Source organism: Chiloscyllium punctatum, chromosome 34 (genome assembly GCF_047496795.1).
Source record: "Chiloscyllium punctatum isolate Juve2018m chromosome 34, sChiPun1.3, whole genome shotgun sequence".
NCBI lineage: Eukaryota > Metazoa > Chordata > Chondrichthyes > Orectolobiformes > Hemiscylliidae > Chiloscyllium > Chiloscyllium punctatum.
The window spans coordinates 76,153,334-76,173,758 of record NC_092772.1 but is presented as its reverse complement, the minus strand read 5'-3'; the positions used below and the strand labels follow the sequence as shown (position 1 = coordinate 76,173,758).

Sequence of the window (20,425 nt, the reverse complement as noted above, 5' to 3'; positions counted from 1 at the left end):
ATGGATTTAAGAGAGGGGGATCATACTTAGCAAATCTATTGAAAGAATCTACAGAGTCGAATGTTAAAGTAAGAAATTGCAGGACATTTAGAAAAGCTTATCATTAAACATGGTAGACTGGGTTTTGTGAAAGAGAAACTATATTTGACAAATTTGCAACAGTTCATTGAGGAGATAACAAGCAGGGCTGATAAAGGGCAATCCAATGATGTTCTGTATTTGGATATTAAAAATGCAAATGATAAGGTGCTACAGAAAAGTTAATTGCACAATTTAGGAGCTCATTGTATCGGGGTAATGTATTAGCATGGACTGAGGATTGGTTAACCATACTGGCTGTTGCTGAGTCCTCACTTGCAGTGCTGTGTACAATGTTAGCTCCCATATTTAATAAAGGATAAACCAACATCGGAGACCATTTAAAAAAGATTCACTTAGGTGCTTTGAGGCCGAAAGGGTTGACCTATCAAGAATAGATAAGCAGGGGTGATTTTATGGAAACAAGATTCTGAGGAACTTGACAGAGTAGATGTTGACTAGATCTTCTAGCACCAATGAAGTCTCAAACCAGGGGACATGACATAAGGGAACATTCATTTTAGAAAAAGTAAAGATTTTTTCTCTCAGTGAATGGCTAGAATTTTCTCACACAAACAATTGTGAAAGTTAAATGTGGGAGGGGAATAGTTGGGTTACTCTTTGGAGGGTAGTTCTGGCTTGTTGGGCTGAAGGGCCTGTTTCCACATAGTAGGGAATCTATAATTCTATCTCAAATTATTTTAAAAGAGGGCAGATAGATTTTTTAAATATTGAGCAGTTGAGGGCTATGCGGATGAAGCAAAAAAGAGGTGTTGAGGTCTGGGTTGGCCCAGCCATGATCTGATAGAATGGGGGAACAAGCTGAAGGTGGTGAATGCCCTACTCCTGCTCCGATTCCTTGAGGCTCCGTTTCATGTTTTTTTTTGTTTCCAAAGAAGAGCTTGATATAATGTGCTAAAGATCTCAGATGTTGTGAAAAGGAATGAAAATGGGGTGTTTTTGTACTGATGCAGATGGGATTGATTCATCAATCACAGCTATACAGTCATGAGTAGGAAGGGAATTCCCTCCATGAATAAAGGAAATCGACTGCAGAGCTCACACAAGGGAATTCTTCCCCTCAGTAAACTCTCCCATCCCATTACCCAACATATCAGCTAAAGCAGGACACACTGCGCATGCTTTAGTCATCAAAGGCGACCCCGGGTGATTGATGTCAGCACCGGACCAATGAAAGGACGGTGGGCGGATCTGGGTGACCGAGCGGGAGGTTGATCCTCCAACCAATCAAAATCAAACTAAACCATGTGATCACCCTCGCGCGCGGAGCAGAGTCGCTGGAATGAATGCTCGGGAAGTTATGGAGAGAAAGGATACGGTAAGGAAAGAAATAAACTGGGAAACGGGAGAAAAACTGTGTTGCTATGAGCGGAGAGGTTTTACAAACAAATTGTGCACGTTGGAAAACACAAATTTGAACGTCCCAGTCGCGTGTTTGCAGTAAATGGGGAATGGCCTCAGCGCGGCTGAAGGCCTGAGTGAGCGCCGCCATCTTTATTCAGGACAACGATTCACTGGACACGTGCGGAGCCGCCATCTTTGTAGGGGGCAAGGTGCAGCCAGGCGCATGTGCAGCCTTTCTCTATTATAGAGTCACTGGGATCACAGCAGCCAATGCTGCTCTGATTCACCTCTGGGCTCCCTCATGACAACTTTGTCAATATCTAGCTTCCTTAGTCTCGAACCATGGGTGTATTTTTGGTCTGTTTACTAATGTATTATTACTTTTATAGACCCTTTGTAAATGAGTCTTTCACTGCGGCCCAGCCCCTGACCATGTACTGCACTATTATCATATTAATTTTTTCTTGAATATATTTGACAGTCAAGAATTCTTTTTTCCAACAAGCAAGTGTATTTTCCTTCCATTTCTGTCTATCAAATTCTGCACCATTTTCATTCCCTGTAATCTGTTTTGCACTCCCTGAAACACCAACTGTGTTTCTCCTTCCACAGATACCAGTGATTAATGCCAAAGCCCTGTTGCTTGTGGAGAGGATGATGTTTGACTTTCTTGTACAGCTGCAGTTTGTGTGGTGAAGGTGCTTCCACAATGTGGTTGGGTAAGAGACATTACAGATTATTCATTACAGCAACAGTGATGATTTGAAAATAATGTCTAAATCAACAACACTTTGTATTTTTATTGTCATGCTTATAATTTCACAAAAATAATGTTGAGAACTTTGGACATAAGGCCAGAGATGGAGATATTAGGTCAGGTGACCAAAAGCATTGTCAAAAAGCAGGTTTTGAGGGATGTCTTAAAGGTGGAAAGCAGACCTGTATGGTTTTGGCTGCGAAGTTCAGACCAAGCTGCTTCAGCAACTGTAGAAACAGCCACACAGGTGAAGTAATGAATTAACAAATGGTTGGGAGTCTCGAAGAAAATGGGTTGTCGAGGTCTCAAAGTGTGTGTGGTGCAGGGAGCTAGGGATTATCACAGCCAGGAATTAAATCAAGTGTGAGAATTTTAAATTGAGGGATATTGGCCAGGTGCTGGCAGGTGAGACAAGTTTGGGTTGGGGTATGTGGGCAGTATGGACGGGTTGGACCGAAGGGTCTGTTTCCTTGCTGTACATCTCTATGGCTGTATGCTGTTGATTATAATTAGGAGCCTTTTGATGAATCAACAAGCAGAGATTTAGACTTTCATGAGATTACAGGGAGGTTGAATGTGGGAAGCTGGCCCTGAGTATGTTTAGAAAATGAAGGCTGGAGATAACACAAAGTGGATGAGATGACATGACCTGAGACAAGGGTGGAATCAGCTAGAAATAGTGGTCTTGGACTGGGATTGAGTTATCACACTCACCTCACCTCGCCTCTGGGATTCAGCTGGTTGCCAGATTGTGAATCAGGGCGGTAACACAATCGAGAGCTGAGTGGCCCTGGTGGAACCTAAAATGAGTGTCACTCAGCTGGCTGTTACTGAGCATCTGCTGCTTGGTAGCCCTGTCGATGACATCTTCCATCACTTTACTGCTAATCGAGTGTGGGCTGATAGATGGAAATTGCCTGGGTTGGATTGCCCTGTGTTTTTGTGTTGAACATCCCTGGGCAATGTTCCACATTGTCGGTAGATGCCAGTGCTGGAGCGGTACTTGGATTGGTGGGTGGCAAGTTCTGGAGCACAAGCCATCAGTATTATTGCCAGAATATTGGCAGGGCCCGTAGCCTTTGCACGACTTAACCATTTCTTGATGTTATTCAAACTCAACTGAACTGCTTTAAAACTCACATCTGTGATGTTGGAAACCACTGGAGAAGGCTGAGATGGATCATCCCACTTTGCACTTCTGGCTGAAGATTGCTGCAAATGCTGTCATCTTATCTGGTGAATGGATGTGTGAGGCCCCTCCATCAGTAAGGGTGGGGATATCTGTGATGCTTCCTCCAGTGAGTTGTTTAATTCTCCATCACCTTTCACAACTGGGTGTGGTAGAACTGCAGAGCTCCAATCTGTTCCATTGGTTGTGGGATCACTTAACTCTGTTGCTTGCTGCTGATGCTGTTTGAAATGCAGATAGTCCTGTTTGGTAGTTTCACCAGGTTGGCACGTCATTTTTAGTTATGCCTGGTGCTGCTCTTGGCATGCCCTCCTTTACTGTACATTGTGATGGTTGAGAGTGGAATTTACAATCCCATGAGATTATAGATTGCGCTGGAGTACAGTTCTGCTGCTTTTGATGTCCCACAGTGCCTCAGAGATGTCCAGTTTGAGATCCTACATCTCTTCAAAGTCTATCCCATTTAGAACGGTGATAGTGTCACTTGACACAATGGCGGTTTTTCTCAACTTTAACGCAATACTTTGACTCCAAAAGGAATGTGTGATGGTCGCTCGTACCGATACTGTCATGGACAGATATATCTGCAGCTAGTCAATTCATAACAATGAGATCAAGTATGTTTTTCCCTCTTGTTGGTTCCCTCACCACCCGCTGCAGACTCAGTTGAGCAGCTATATCCTTTCGGACCTGACCAGCTCAGTCAGTAATTCTGTTGCAGAGCTCGTCTCGATTGTGGACATTGAAATCCTGTACCCAGAGTAGGTTTGATGCCATTTTACTTCCTCAGTGCTTCCTCCAAATATTGTTCAACATGAAGGATAACTGATTCATCAGCCGAGGGAGTACGGGACGTGGTTATCAGCTGGAGCCGTGAGACTTCCTGGTGTCCGGAATCAATGCTGAGTACTCCCAGGGCAAATCCTCCCTGTCTGTACACCACTGTGCCAGCACCTCTGCCTCGTCTGTCCTGCCGGTGGGACAGGACATATCCAGAGATTTTAGGAGAAAGTGAAGACTGCAGATGCTGGAGATCAGAGTCGAGTGTGTGGTGCTGGAAAAGCACAGCAGGTCAGGCTGATGAAGGGCTTAGGCTCGAAACATCGATTCTCCTGCTCCTTGGACGCTGCCTGACCTGTTGTGCTTTTCCTGCATCACACTCTCTATCTAGGGATGGTGATGATGGTGTCTGGTCATTGTCTGTAAGGGTTGATTTTGTGAGTATGACTATGTCGGGCTCTTCCTTGATTGGTCGGTGAGACAGCTCTGCACATTTTGGCACCAAAAACCAGATGTTCGTCTGGAGGACGTTCCACCATCGAGAGGGCTGATTCTGTGGTTGTATTTTCTGGTGCCTTGTTAGATACCAAGCGGTCCATCCAGTTTCATTCCTTTGTTGAGACTTTGCAGTGATTAATACAATGAGTAGCTGGCTGGGCCACTGTCAGGTTGGCAGGATTTGTTTCGCCATTGACAATGGTTTCATGGAGATCAGGAGATTCCTAATTCCAGTTATTTTTTTCTTGAATTCAGACTCCACCATCTGCCAAGATGGGATTCGAACCAGGACTTCAGTCGTTTGTTGTAATATTTTGGATAAACGTTAAATACATTAGGTTTGTTCACTCACTTTAAATATCACTTACTCTGGTTTTGTTTCTTTGTGAAATACTGTCCATCATCCTGTCTCCTCCATCCTTCTCTCCAACAACAAGAGTTTGGAGCACATGGAGTTTCGCTGTCACTAAGACTGAGATAATCCAATCTGCTGCTTCCCTCCCTCCCACTAGCCCACGGAGCCAAACTGCGTCACGGAATGTTCCTGGTTTTTGTCCTAAACTGACATCTTTCTCCAATCTCATGTCAAACCTTATCAGAGCTCATCTTGACCCTTTACTCTAATCTCACTAAACTACAGACTTTCCAACTCTCTTTCCTCCTCCTCATCATCAGTCCCCCTCACCGATTCACAGATATTGTTCCTTGTTCTGTCTTTTTTGGTTATGCCCTTCTCTTCCAAAATCCTGCTCCATCTCCGCTCTCCCTTTCCTTTCTGAATTTCTTGCATTTGGTGTCCTTGGTCCCTCCTGTATCTCACGTACAATGCCAGGAGGTGACATTGTGCAAAAGCACCATGTTGGGTTTGACATGTACACTGACGATGCCCAACTCTTCCTCCCCATCATCCCTCTCCATTAAACCACTGTTACTCAGTTATCAAACTGCTAACCACACTCCCACTACTCGATTAGGTGCAGTTTCCTCTAATGAAACATTGTAATGGTTAAACCCATTGCCTTACAAATTCCTTTCCCTTACTGCTGAGTCCCTCCCTCCCACTGGGAACTGTCTGAGGCAGAACTACACTCTTCACAATATTGCTGTCATATCTGACCTCAAGCTGACCTTCTGATTAGACACCTACACAATCACAAACACCAGAAATTCCAATCTCTTAAACGTTGTTTGTCTCCTCCTCACCCCAGCTCCATTGCTACTGAAACCCCTTACCCGCGTCGGTGTCGCCTTAAACTTGATGAATTTGAAACGGAACCCTTTATTGCGCGACTGACACAGAATCTGGTTTCGGACTCCCCCATGATGGGAAACATCCTCTCACTATTTATCCTGTCAAACCCCTTAAGTATCTGATGGTGGGGTTTGATTGTAGGTGGTGGAAAAAGCAGAGGATGATGTGTTGTATCTGGGTGGAAGGTAAGGACTTGGGGAGGGTTCGATCCTTGTTGCAGTTGGAGGTGTGGATTTCAAAGACAGAGGTGCGAGAATTGGAGGAGACACATTCGATGGTATTGACTATGTGGGAGGGGAAATTGCAGTCCTTGAAAAACTGGCTTTACTGGACCACTGCAGTAAACGTGAGACAGAGATGTTGGCCAGGGAACAGGTTCGTGTGTTAAAGTGGCAGGCAGCTGGAAGCTCAGGGTCTGTTTTGCAGCAGAACGTAGATCGTCAGTCACCATTTCCACCACCTCCACTGAGATGCTGCCAGACACAGGTTCCTGACCCCTTCATTAATAGCTATGCATCCCCCCAGCCAGATCATAATCCACTCCTTTGTCTTTCCAAATGTTCCAGTCTCTCTTTGGGTTCTGTCCCTGCCTATTATTTACTCTTTAACCGCTATCTCCTGCAATACAAAGATCTGCAGGTTAGTTGAATTGGCCAAGCTAAATTTCCCATAATGCTCAGGGATGTGTTGGTTAGGTGCATTAGTCAGGAGAAATGTAGAGTAATAGGGTAGGGGAATGGGTCTGGGTGGGATACCCTTCGGAGGAACGCTGTGGACCTTTTGGGACGAATGGCATGTTTCCACACTATCAGGATTCTAATTTTCCCAGCTCCCATCGGATCTGAGGAAGGGTCACTGGACAGATTTCGGTTCCCAGATGCTGCCAGACCTGCTGAGATTTCCCAGCACCTTCTGCTTGTTGTTCCTGATTGACACCATCCACACACCTTCTGGGTTTGATTTTTTTTCTTCTTTTTTTTTCTTTAAAAACAGTGAAGGGGAGGGTAAGGACTAAATCAAAATAGAGTTGGAGGGAGAAATAATGCACTCCACTCCCTGCGGTGCCCACCTCTCCCTGAAAGACTCCAGGGTGTTGGTGGACACCGCGTGCTCCTTCTCCAAGGACACCCGGTCTCTAACGTAACCACGGAAGAGGGGCAGGCAGTCGGCCCTAACGACCCACTCCACGGCCCGCTGCCTGGACCTGTTGATGGCCAGTTTGGCCAGGCCCAGGAGCAGACCCACGAGGAGGTCTTCGGATCTGCCCTCCCTCCTCTGTACCGGGTGCCCAAAGATCAGGAGCGTGGGACTGAAGTGCAGCCAGAAACAGAGGAGAAGGTTTTTGAGAAAATCAAAAAGGGAGTGCAAACGCCCACACTCAATATATACGTGGTCCACGGACTCCACAGCGCCACAGAACAAGCAGTTGGGCTGGGAGTCCGTGAACCACCGCAATCTGCGGTTGCAGAGGACTGCTGCGTGCAGCACCCTCCACCCCAGATCCCCGAGAGAAAGGGGGAGGACTCCCGCGTAGAGAGCCCTCCACTGGGGTTCTCCACCGCCCGGTGGCAAATGGGCACGCCAAGGCGTGTCCGGACGGTGGATGAGGGAGAAGAGGTGGACGGTGTGCAGCAGCAGTCGATACAGGGCCTTCCTTTGTATATCCCTTAAGGGGACAAAATTAAAATTCCGGAGGCGGCTCAGGTTGTGGGGCACAGGCTCCCGCGGGAAGTACGGGACCTTGGGGCCAATGTGAAATTACGTCCGGGCCGACCTTCTGGGTTTGATTCAGATAGGGGGAGGATCCCGACACTGACCTCACAATGGGGTCCAGCTGATTGATGGCATCTTTAGACCATTAGGAAAAGGTGGTGGGACTGGTCGACCAAGTGGAACCAGCGGGTCATCCAAACAATGGGAGTGAATGAGGGGCGTGGCCAATGGGATGACAGGTCACCAGTAACTCTGCCGATGCAGTGCCACGTGAGTTGGCCGTTGGTGAATATGGGAGATGCAAACAGGGAAGGGGAGAGTGCCTTTGGAGACGCAGATAATGATACACTTTTTTTTTCTAGTATGGCCATATGCAATCTCATGTTTATGTCTTTTTTTCTTTTTTTTTATTATCACCCAATCTCCTGTTAATTTTTTTTAAACTGCGGTAGTACTTATTTTTACCCCAGCACCCATGGTGTGTGTGTGCAGGTGTGAGATACAGTGAAAGACACAAAGTGCACGAATCTTTATTCAATTTCCACCACCAGGAAGATAGGAAAACACCCGAGTGGCCAGTGACAAGCACCGCCCTTCACATCAAAGGGCAATGCTATGTGATCAAAACAGTGAAGGGGAGGGTAGGGACTAAATCAAAATAGAGTTGGACGGGGAAATAATGCACTCCACTCCCTGTGGCGCCCACCTCTCCCTGAACAACTCCAGGGTGTTGGTGGACACCGCGTGCTGCTTCTCCAAGGACACCCGGGCTCTAACGTAACCACGGAAGAGGGGCAGGCAGTCGGCCCTAACGACCCCCTCCACAGCCCGCTGCCTGGACCTGTTGATGGCCAGTTTGGCCAGGCCCAGGAGCAGACTCACGAGGAGGTCTTCGGACCTGCCCTCCCTCCTCCGTACCGGGTGCCCAAAGATCAGGAGCGTGGGACTGAAGTGCAACCAAAAGCAGAGGAGGAGGTTTTTAAGAAAATCAAAAAGGGAGTGCAAACGCCCACACCCAATATATACATGGTCCACGGACTCCACAGCGCCACAGAACAAGCACTTGGGCTGGGAGTCCGTGAACCACCGCAATCTGCGGTTGCAGGGGACTGCTGCGTGCAACACCCTCCACCCCAGATACCCGAGAGAAAGGGGGAGGACTCCTGCGTAGAGAGCCCTCCACTGGGGATCCCCACCACCCGGTGGCATATGGGCACGCCAAGGCGTGTCCGGACGGTGGATGAGGGAGAAGAGGTGGACGGTGTGCAGCAGCAGTCTATACAGGGCCCTTCTTTTCACATCTTTGAAAGAAACAAAATTAAAATTCCTTAGGTGGCTCAGGTTATGGGGCACAGGCTCCCGCGGGTAGTATGGGATCTTGGGGCCCAATGAATCACTTTAGACTGGGAAGTTTTAATTACCCTCTGTGTGGGTCATTAGTCTGAATTAGAAACTCTCGGTCCCGCGTTTGCAGCAGATGGGAAAATGGCTGCGGCCCTCAGGCGGTGATAGGTCCTGGGATATGGCCGCCATCTTTATTAGGGGCAAGGTACAGGTGAGGCGCATGTGCATGTCCCCTTCCTCGGAAGGGGGGGGGTGCGATTTGAAGAGAGGCATTTACACATCAAGCACGTACCAAGCGAAAAGTATGTCTTTATATTCTTCCTGCACTGACTGAAAGTTTTGTTTTGTGAATTCATTTCGTAGGATATTAAATCAGAATGATTGAGGCTGGGATCTCAAAAGCAAGTTTTTACAGTCAATGGAGTCATCAGGATCTGAATATCATTGGCTTTAAACTGTGGAAGGAGAAAGGTTTGTCTGATCTGTTTGTGGTAAAATATCTTCAACATTTTTGTTAAGCAGAAAGATGTACAAATTCATGGTTGGATCACCCTTTGGGTGTGTGCTCTGTTCTGGGCCCTGCAGCAGAGGAAGGAGATATTGGCCTGAGAGGGAGCACAGGTTTATCCAGATTACACCTCGTCTCTTTGTAAGAACTCTCAGATTTAGACCCAATCACCCACTTCATGATGTTAAGCTGTAAACTTCCCATTAAAAATCCTTTTGGACTCAAATTCCAGTACCTTTTCAGGTGGAATGTTACAGCTTCTGACAACTGTCTGTTCGTTCAGAAATTGCTGAGGTCCATGTTGACTCTGGGGTTACAAAGGGCTGAATTGAAAGATGAGGTGCTGTCCCTGAGCTCCCATTTGAGATGCATTGGAACAGTACAGGAGGCTGAGGGCAGTGCAGGTATGAGCAGACAATCAAAATGACAGGGCTGCACTGAGGGCTGCTTGGCTCAATGAGAGTGTTCTGGAGTTGGGTGTAAACAGACTGATGTGAGACAGGGAGAAGGTGAAGCTGAAACTCCGTTTTAGTTCAGGCCGTTCAGAAATTCACAGTCCCAATGGGAACAGCCAGTTTTTAAGTGATACCTGCGGAGTACTTTTTTAACTGTTTTTAAAGTATTTTTTTCCTGAGGGCAGTTGAGAGTTAACCACATTGCTGTGGGTCTGGAGTCACATGTAGGCCAGACCAGGTGAGAATGACCGTTTCCTTCCCTACAGGACATTAGTAAACCAGATGGGTTACTAACAATCAACAATAGTTTCATGGTCATCATTCGCCTTTTCATTCTAGATTGTATTGAATTCCGATGCTGCCATCAGCCATGTTGGGATTCTATCCCTAATCCTCGGAACACTGTACATATCACTCATCTGGCAGGAATACCATTAAGCCATTGCCTCCCTTTTTAGCAATGTTTAAAATAAAGTTCCATCATTCTACGTGTACAATGTGAGATAAAATACTGCAACGTCCATGTGTCAGCCTCTCCAAAAGGTCAATCAACAGAAATTTGTTTGAGGGCGAAATATTTCACTTATTTTTCGGGGGGGGGGGTGTGTTATTAAACAAAAATGAATCCAAATAAAAACCTTAAGCCACGGCCATGTAATTTCTGAAGCCGGAGGGAGATTACAGAGACAGGGAGGGTTGTGGGGCCAGAGGGGGATTGTTGTCCAAACATCACTGTGGTGTACATGGACTGCAGCATTTCAGGGAGGCGGTTAACCACCACTTTCTCCAAGACAAGTAAAGGTGGCCAATAAATACTGGTCTGGGCAGCAAGGGCAACCCCCAGGGAATAAAACCAAGCAGTGACCTCTCTGAGCTGACTTGTTGTGAAGTTAAAAAACCTCTCTGGAAATGGAGTGGGCAGAGAAGAGAAACAGTGACATTTCACAGCTGCCCTCAGAGAGACCTCACCCTTGGAAGTACTCAGAGCCGGGGATCAGCTCAGTGAGTTTCAGTCTCTTCAAATATCAATCTTAGTCGGTTTTATTTTATTAAATCTACAATCGTGAGTCAGGTGACTATTTCTTTTTAATGTCTTAGGGTCTCTTGATTAAATGTTTAAGATATAAAACGTAAGCATTAAGTTATTCTCGGGCAGTATTTTTCGAGCAGTAAGACTGTGCCTTTGTCTTGGTCTGTCGATTGTTAAGGCGGAGAGATGGCCTGTTGTAGAGTGGCGTGCTGTTCCTGTCAGATGAGGGAGATTAGGGAGAGTTTCAATGATCCTGATAATTGTCTGCAGGAAGTGTGATTGCAAATCCTATTGGAACGTATGGATTGGTGGAGGAGTGATTAAAGGCAGTGAAGAATTGACAGGAGCCGGGGGTGGGGTGGGCGGTGTGATAGGTGGCAGTCTCAGGAATGCAGGATACTGCAGATACAGTCAGGTAGATGGGTTACCTCCAGGAAAGCTAGGAGGGGTAGGTTGGTACTGCAGGAGTCTCCTGTGGCTATCCCCATCTCAGACAAGTATACGGTTTTGGAAAATGTAGGTGGTAATACACTTTCAGGGGAATGTAGCACTGACAGCCAAGTTACTGGTACTGAGACTGGCTTCTAACATAATGTGAAGTATATCCAGTTCCACACGATCGATGGTGAGAGGGGACTCTCTAGTCAGGGGCACAGTCTGCCGTTTCTGCAGCTGACAGTGAGACATCAGAATGGGGTGGTGCCGCTCTGGTGCCAGTGTCAAGGATGTCTCTGAGGGAGCAGAATATTCTCAAAAGGGAAAATAACCAGTGGGAGGTCATTGTACATTGGTACCAATGGCGTAGGAAGGTGAAAGCATGGGGTCCTGACGAGCAGGGAGATTTGCTAGTGCCACTCGGGAGGCATTAAACCAGTGAGGGAGTCGGGGTAATCCTAAAGGGATAGTGAGAAAAGAGGTGAGTCTGAGGCTGGTACTGTTCACAGGTCAGACTGTCAAGGCAGGCAAGAGCAAGTCACAGAATGAGGTGCGATGGACCAGTTACACTGCATTTATTTCAGTGCAAGAGACCTGACAGGTCAGGCAGATGGGCTCAGGGTATGGTTTTGAACAAGGCTGTCTATGGAACCACAGGGGGTGCAAAAGATATGCAAATATTTCACGTCATTTTTATTGGTGAAGTATATGAAGCTCGAGAGTTTGGAGAAATAAACACTGGTAACTTGAAAAGTGTCCATGTTACAGAGGTGGTGGTACTGGATGTCTTAAATCGCATCAAGGTGGATAAAGCCCTGGAACCTGATCAGGTGTATCCTGGAACTTTCTGGAAATCTAGGGAAGTGATTGTTGGGCCTCTCCTGAGGTATTTGTATCATTGATAGCGACAGGTGAGGTGCCATTATTTTTAAAAACGTGGTAAGGAGATGCCATGGAACAAGAAAACAGTGAGCCTGAAGTCAGTGGCAGGCAAGTTGTTGGAAGGGATTCTGAGGGACAGGATATCCATGTGTTTGGAAAGGTAAGGAATGATCAGGGAGAGTCAATGTGGCTTTGTACATACACAATTGGGTCTCACTAACTTGAGTGAGTGTTTTGAAGTGACAAAGAAAATTGATTAAGCCAGGTAGTGAATGTTGTTTATATGAACATTCAACAAGGTTCCACAAAGCAGACTGGTTCGCAGGGTTAGATAACATGGAATGCAGGGAGAGCAAGCCATTACAAAACTGCCTGGAAGGTAGGAGACAGAGGATGATGATGGAGGGTTGCTTTGCGGACTGGAGGCCTGTGAGCAGCAATGTGCTGCAAGGATGGATATTGGGCCCTTAAATAAATGACTTGAATGTGAATATATGAGGTATGGTTAGTAGGTTTACAGAAGACACCAAAATTGGATGTGTAGAATAAAGAAGGTTAGTTCAGAATACAACAGGATCTTGATCAGATGAGCCATTGGAGCAAGGAATGGCAGACGGAGTTCAATTTAGATAAATGTGAGCTGTTGTATTTTGGAAAGGCAAATCAGGGCAGGACTTATACACTTAATGGTAAAGTCCTGGGGAACGTTACTGAACAAAGGGACCTTGGAATGCAGGTTCATAGTTCCTTGAACGTAGAGTCACAGGTAGGTAAGGGAGTGAATGCAGCATTTGGTATGCTCCCCGTTATTGGTCAATGCATTGAATGCAGCTGTTGTAACGTCATATTGTGGCTGGACAGGGCACTGATTGAGGCCCTTCTGGAATTCTGTTTTCAGTTCCAATCTCTCTGTTCTCGGAATAACGTTGAGAAACTTGATAGGGTTCAGAAAACATTTGCAAGGATTTTGCCAGGGTTGGACGGTTTGATCTTATTGGGCAAGGCTGAATAGGCTGTCTATTTTCCCTGGAGAGTTGGAGTCTGAGCGGTGATCTTATAAAATCATGAAGGGCATGGATAAGGTGAGCAGTCAGGGACTTTTTCCCAAGTTCGGTGGGTCCAGAACTAGAGGGTACAGGCTTAAGGTGAGAGGGAAAAGATTTAAAAGGGATCTAAGGGGCATCTTATTCATGTTGAGGGCATTGCAAGTATGGAGTGAACTGCCAGAGGAAGGGGTGGAGTCTAGTACAGCAGCATTTAAAAGGCATTTGATTGGGTACATGAAGAGGAACGATTTAGAGGGATAAGGGTGAACCGCTGGCAAATGGGACTCCATTAATGCTCTCCGTTATTGGTCAATGCATTGAATACAGAAGCTGGGATGTCATATTGTGGCTGGACAGGACATTGGTTAAGCCACTTCTGGAATTCTGTTTTCAGTTTGAATTTTCCTGTTCTGGGAAGGATGTTGTGAAACTTGAAAAGGTTTGGACAAGATTTACAAAAACGTTGCCAAGATTGGAGGATTTGGCCGACAGGGAGAGGCTGAACAGGCTGGGGCTATTTTCTCTGGAGAGTCAAAGACTGAGAGGTGACTTCATGGAGATATATAAAATCACGAGGGGTGTGAATAAGGTGAGCAGCCGGGGTCCTATTTCCTCAGGTTAGGTGGGTCCAAAACTAGAGCACCTGGGTTTAAATTGAGAGGGGAAACATTTAAAAGGGATCTAAAAGGCAACGTTTTCAAGCTGAGTGTGGTGTGTGTATGGGAGGGGTTACCAGATGAAGTCGTGAAGGCTGAAAAATCACAACATTTAAAAGGCTTCCAATTGGGTCCATGAATAGGAAGGGTTTTGATGGATACAGGCCAATAGCTGGTAAATGGGAATCCATTCGTTTAGGATTCCTCGTTGGCATGGACGAATTGGACCGAAGGTCTGTTTCTTTGATCCTAATAAATTAAGATGCATTCCTCTATTTTGTGGCGAGCTAGCTGAAGCAAACATAAATATCCTTGGAGCTGAGAAGGTGAAGCAGTGATTTCGACCTGGTGCAGATTTGGTTCCAAGGTCTTGAATTTGCAGAGAGAGAGAGGAATTGTTAGCACTGTTACAATTTTTAGTAACTACTTTCAAGTAATTGGCAAATAATACAAGGTGAAAATGTGAATACTATTTTCCTCAGTAAGTTCTGAGCATCTGGAACAGTCTGAACGACACAGATTCAGCAGGTATTCTGAAACAGACTTGGAATTTTACTTTTTAAGGTAAGATTTGGGGGGCCGTGGGCACATGGGAGGGGACTTGGGACCGACTTGCAGCATCTCCAGAGGGAGAGAATACAGCCCCAATGGGCTGAATAGCCCCCAGCCCCTGTGCTCTGTGATACAGCCCCATTCACTGTGAATGATGGAGCTCATCCCAGGGCAGAGACAGGGAGGAACCAACCACTCTCAATCGGCGCCAGCTTAATTAACGACAGCTCCAGACCAATAGGAGAGGTTGTGTGGTCCTGCAGCCAATGGGAGTGAATGAGGGGTGTGGCCAGCAAGACAGCGCCTGTCCATGAGCTGTGCAGATGCCGTGTCACTGTTTGGGGTTGGGAGAGACAGCAGAGACTGGGACAGAGGCTGTGGGACCTGAATTACAAACTCCCGGTAAATTAAAACCAAAAGAACTGCAGAAGATGTAAATCAGAAACAACAACCAGGAGGTTCTGGAAAAGCTCAGCAGGTCTGGCAGCATCTGTGATGAGAAATCAGATAAAGTTTCAGACCCAGTGTCCCTTCCTCATGACAGATATTACTGAGAAAACAAGTCAGTTTTAGTGCAGAAGTTAGTGTGGGGGGAGGATAAAAGGAGTAAACGATAGGTGGGGATAGAGTGAGAAGAACGGTTGGGTAAAGGAGTGGATAACAATCTGTCTGGGGGAGGATGATTAGCTGTTAATGGAGACTGTTAGTGGCTAACTATAGGTAGTGTGTAATGGCAGACTGTGAGAACTGGTGTGTGGGGTAGGGGGCTACGACATGAGGTTGTTAACTTATGGTTAGCATCAATGAAGTAAACACAATGACTGCAGATGCTGGAAAGCAAATAGTGGATTAGTGGTGCTGGAAGAGCACAGCAGTTCAGGCAGCATCCAACGAGCAGCGAAATCGACGTTCGCTGCTCGTTGGATGCTGCCTGTTCTGCTGTGCTCTTCCAGCACCACTAATCCAACTTATGGTTAGCCACTAGCTGTCTCCATTGTGAGCTGTTCCCCACCTATATCACTCCACGATTGAAGCTGCCGAGGACACGAACCTTTGGAATATCCTCCCTAACTCCCTCTCTCCGCCTTAAAGATGTATCTAAAAATCGTTCTCTTTAATCAACGTTTCCATCATTCGTGAAGCATTTGAGGAGATTTGTCAATGTGAAAGGCTCCATACAATGCAGGTAGTTGTTGTTATTGTCTGACCTCAGGAGAAACAGGGATGAGCCCTCTCTCTCTCATACCTGATGAACAGCAGTAAAAGCAGGAAGCACTGAGCATGCTCCAGCCCACAGTGGGCTTCGGATTATTGATATCAGCGCAGGACCAATAAGAGTGGGGGAACTGTGGCTAGAGGTGCTCGTTGGTCCTTCAACCAATCAGAATGAATGAGGGGCGGGGTAATACTCAACCACGTGATAAACTTCACTGACAGCACAGTGTTGTTGTGACCAAGGCATTGGAAATGTGTGAAGGTGCAGGGCAGGGGGAAGGAAAAACATATTGACCAGGAAGAGGAGGAAATTTTCATGGTATGGGATGAGAGGTTTTACAGAACTTGGTGCACGTAGTAAAACACAAATTTAAAAATCCCAAATTCTGCACCATTTTCCCTCCCGATAATGCATTTTGCACTCCCTGAAATATCAACTATGTGTTTCTCCGTCCACAGATACCAGTGATCAGTGCTAAAGCCCGATTGCCTGTGGAGAAGGTGATGTTTGACTTCCTTGTACAGCTACAGTTCGTGTGGTGAAGGTGCTCCTACAATGTGTTTGGGTAAGAGCTGTTATAGATTATTCACTCAGCGACAGTGAAGAATTGACAAAATGTGTGCAAATCAACAACAGTTGTTTTTTTTATCATGTTTATAATTCCACAGACATATGATTGAGAACTTGTGACATAAGGCCACAGCTGGAGATATTAGGTCAGGTGATCAAAAGAATTGCCAAATAAGCAGGTTTTCAGGAATACCTTAAAGGAGGAAAGCAGGTCTGAGGGGGTTAGGGTGGGAATTCCATACCGTGTTGCCTTGGCAACGGTAGAAACAGCTAGACAGGTGAAGCATTGATTAAACATATCGTTGGGAGTCTGAAAGAAAATGAGTTGTCGAGGTCTCACAGATTGTGTGGTTCAGGGAGACAGGGATGTTCACAGCCAGGAATTACATCAAGGGTGAGAATTTTAAATTGTTGCTTGTTAATAGGAGCCTTTTGATGAATCAACAAGTTTTGGTACAAGTGAGCGCTTGGGCAGTAGGGTTTTAGATACTCTTGAGATTACATGGAAGTTGAATGTGGGAGGCTGGCCAGGAGTGTGTTTGGATCATGAAGTCTGGAGATAACACAGGGATGGACGAGTGTTTCAGTAAATGAGCTGAGACTAGGGTGGAGTTGGGTGATGTCACTAATGTAGGAATAGTGCTTTTGGAGTCGGGCTGCTCCTCCTCCTCCTCATCACTCCCCCTCCCCAGTTCACAGATATTGTTCCTTGTTCTATCTGTCTGTCTTTTCGGGTTATGTCCTTCTCTCCCATTCTGCTACAAACTAATATTTGACCCCACCGTTGTTGCAAAAACCTACTCCATCCTGACTCTCCCTTTCCTTTCTGAATTCCTTGTATTTGGTGTCCCTTAAGGATCTCTCCTCGGTCCCTCCTGTTTCTCACCTACATACTGCCAGGAGGTGACATTGTCCAAAAGCACCGTGTTAGGTTTCACATGTACACTGACAATGCCCAGCTATCCCTCGCCATCATCCCTCTCCATTACTCAGTTATCAAACTGCTCATCACACTCCCACTACGCGATTGGCTGCAATTTCCTGCAACGGAACATTGCAATGGTTAAACCCATTGCCTTCAGTTGCTATTACAAATCACTTTCCCTTACTGCTGAGCCCCTCACTCTCCCTGGGAACTGTCTGAGGCAGAACCACACTCTTGACAATATTGCTCTCATATCTGACCCCAAGGTGACCTTCTGATCAGACATCTACACAATCACAAACACCAGGAATTACAATCTCTTAAAATGTTGCTTCTCTCCACCTCACCCCAGCTCCATTGCTTATGAAACCCCTGACCTGTGTCGGTGTTGCCTTAAACTTGACGAATCCAAAACAGAATCCGTGATTCTGTGACTGACCCAGAATCTGGTTCCAGACTCCCTCATGATGGGCAACATCCTCTCAGTATTTACCCTGTCAAACTCCTTAAGAATCCTACATGTTACAATGAGATCCCCTCTCATTCTTCCCAAATCCAGTGAGTAAAGTCCCAACGTCTTCAGCCTTTTCTTAAAAAATAATCCCTGCAAACCAGGGTTCATCCCAGTCAATCTTCTGTGAAATGCCTCTGATGAAATGATGTATTTCCTTAAATAAAGGGACCAAACCTTCTGTCATTACTCCAGATGTGGTCTGACTCGCACTTTATAAAGTTCCTCTCAGGTATATACTCCAAACAACTCCCTTTAAACTTGCACAGATGTTGTTGGAAATGCACAGAAGATCATGCAGCATCTGTGAAGAAAAATCAGTTAAAGTTTCGGGTCTGGTCACCCTTCCTCAGATACGTTAACTCTAATTTCTTTTCACAGATGTTGCTAGACCTGCTGACCTTTTCCAGAAACTTCTGTTTCTCTTCCTGGTTTACAGCATCTTCAGTTGTTTCGGTTTTCATATCCTTGAAACTTGCCATCTCTCTTATAGAATTTGTCATTTCCACCTTGGAAAAAAGATTCACATTTGTTTGGTCTCCCCTACCCTGAGGAAAAAAGAAACCATGGCTAGTCACCCTATCATTGCTCCTCATAACTTTATAAAATTCAATAAAGCCACCTAAAGTGTCCAGTGCTGCAGGGAAATAGCCTCAGCCGATTCAGCCTCTCCCTATGGTTCACGTGTTCCAATACTTGCAACACCCTAGTAAAACCATTCTGAACTCTTGCAAGTTTCCCAACATCTTTCCTATAACAGGGAGACTGGAATTGAAAGCAGTCTGGGGATTCCAAAAGTGGCCGAGCCAATAAACCGTACAACCGAACCATGTTCTCCCAACTCCTATACTCAATGCACTGCCCAATACCAGCTAGCATACCGCACACCACCTTCACTGACCTGTCTACCTTCAACCACACTTTCAAGGAACTATCAACCCACACTGCATGGTCTTTTTGTCTGTCAACACTTCCCAGGAACTTGTCATTCAGAGGTTGAGTCCTATTCTGGTAACATCTTTCTGAAATCAGGGAGACCACAATTGAATGTAATATTCTAAAACTGGCCTCCCCAATGCCCTACTCAGCCACAACGTGCCCTCCTAACCCCTATACTCAGTGACAGAATCCCTACAGTGTGGAAGCAGGCCTTTCGGCCCATGGGACCATACCAACCATCGGAACAGCATTCCACCCTAACTCTGTACCCTACCATTACCCAAAGCTCATCCAGCTAACCTGCGTGTCTTTGGATTGTGGGAGGAAATTAAGAGCACCCAGAGGAAGCCCACGCAGACACACAGGGAGAATGTGCAAACACCGCACAGACAGTGGAATCGAACCAGAGTCCATTTATTGGTCAGCGCATTCCATTCAATGTTAGTGTCCCAAATGCCATGTTCAGCACCTGATCTCTCTGAAACTCTACTTCCTAAGAACTAAGCAGTTGTTCTGAGCCCTTCGGAGGGAATCAAGGTCAGGATGAGAAAACAGGAACTGGGTTGAGTTTTAGATCTACAAAATGACTCTCCATCTTTCCACTCTGTTTCTCCCCCTCCCCCCACTCTGTCTGTTCCCCACGCTCTGTCTCCCCACCCCCCAACAGTCTGTTCTCTTTCTCCCCCCTGTCTGTCTGTCTCTCCCCCTACCTCTGTTGGTCTCTGCCCCCCCCTTCCCCCTGTCTGTTCCCCTCCTCTCTAAACCCACTTTCTGTCCCCATCTATCTCTGTGCCACCCCTTTCTATCCCCCCCTCTCTTTCCCCACCCATTTCTGACCCACCCTTCTCGATCCAACCACCCTCTGTCTGCCGACCCTCCTTCCCAGTCCCCTAGTTCTGTACTCCCTCACTGCAGGGCAAATATCTTGTCTATTTACCCTATCCATGCCCAGCCTGATTTTAAAAATCTCTTTCAGGTCACCACTCAGCCTCTGACGCTCCAGGGAAAACAGCCTATCCAACCCTGGCAACATGCTATAATTCTTTTCTGACCTCTTTAAAGTTTAAGAACATCCACCTGATAGGAAGGAGAACAGAATTAAATGGAATATTGATTCGGCAACTTTTGCAATGTCCTCTACAGTCACAATATGTCATCCTAACCCCTATACTCAATGCTCTGACTGATAAAGACAGGCAGACCAACTGCCGCCTTCACTATCCTATCAACTTGCTACTCTACTGTCAAGGAACTATGAACCTGCACTCCAAGAACTCTTTGTTTAGCAGCACTCACCAGGAACTTAATATTAACTGTATAAGTCCTGCTAAAGTTTGCTTTTTCAAAATGCAGCAGCTCGCATTTTTCTACACTGAACTCCTCAGCCCATTCACCCATCTGATCCAGATCCTCTTGTACTCTGAGGTAATCTTTTTCCCTGCTACTACATCTCCCATTTTGGTGTCATCTGCAAACTTACTTACAATACCTCTTATGTTCACATCCAAATCATGGATATAAATGGCGAAAAGTAGTGGATCCTGCCCCGATCCTTGTGAGACTCCACTGGTCACAGGCCTCCAGCCTGAAAAGCCCCCTCTCCCTTCTACCTTCGGGCCAGTTCTGTACTCCATGTGATCTAACCTTGCTGACCAGTCTCCCATGAGGAACCTTGTCAAACACGTTACTGAAGTCCATGTAGATCATGTCCATGCTCTGACCTC

At 46.2% G+C, this 20,425-nt stretch overlaps 1 long non-coding RNA gene across 3 annotated transcripts in view; it reads left to right on the top strand.

Annotated features, from left to right (window-relative positions):
* The first annotated feature begins 1,364 nt into the window (after positions 1 to 1,364).
* The window catches only part of LOC140458937 (uncharacterized), a 40,718-nt gene continuing 21,657 nt past the window's right edge, over positions 1,365 to 20,425 (top strand). The window contains exons 1-3 of one of the 3 annotated variants that reach the window (XR_011953791.1): positions 1,365 to 1,417; positions 2,056 to 2,162; positions 16,215 to 16,321. This is a non-coding gene — a long non-coding RNA (uncharacterized lncRNA). Of the gene's footprint in view, positions 1,418 to 2,055; positions 2,163 to 15,472; positions 16,322 to 20,425 lie in introns of those variants that run through there. The other 2 variants (XR_011953790.1, XR_011953789.1) reach the window with 2 other exon arrangements.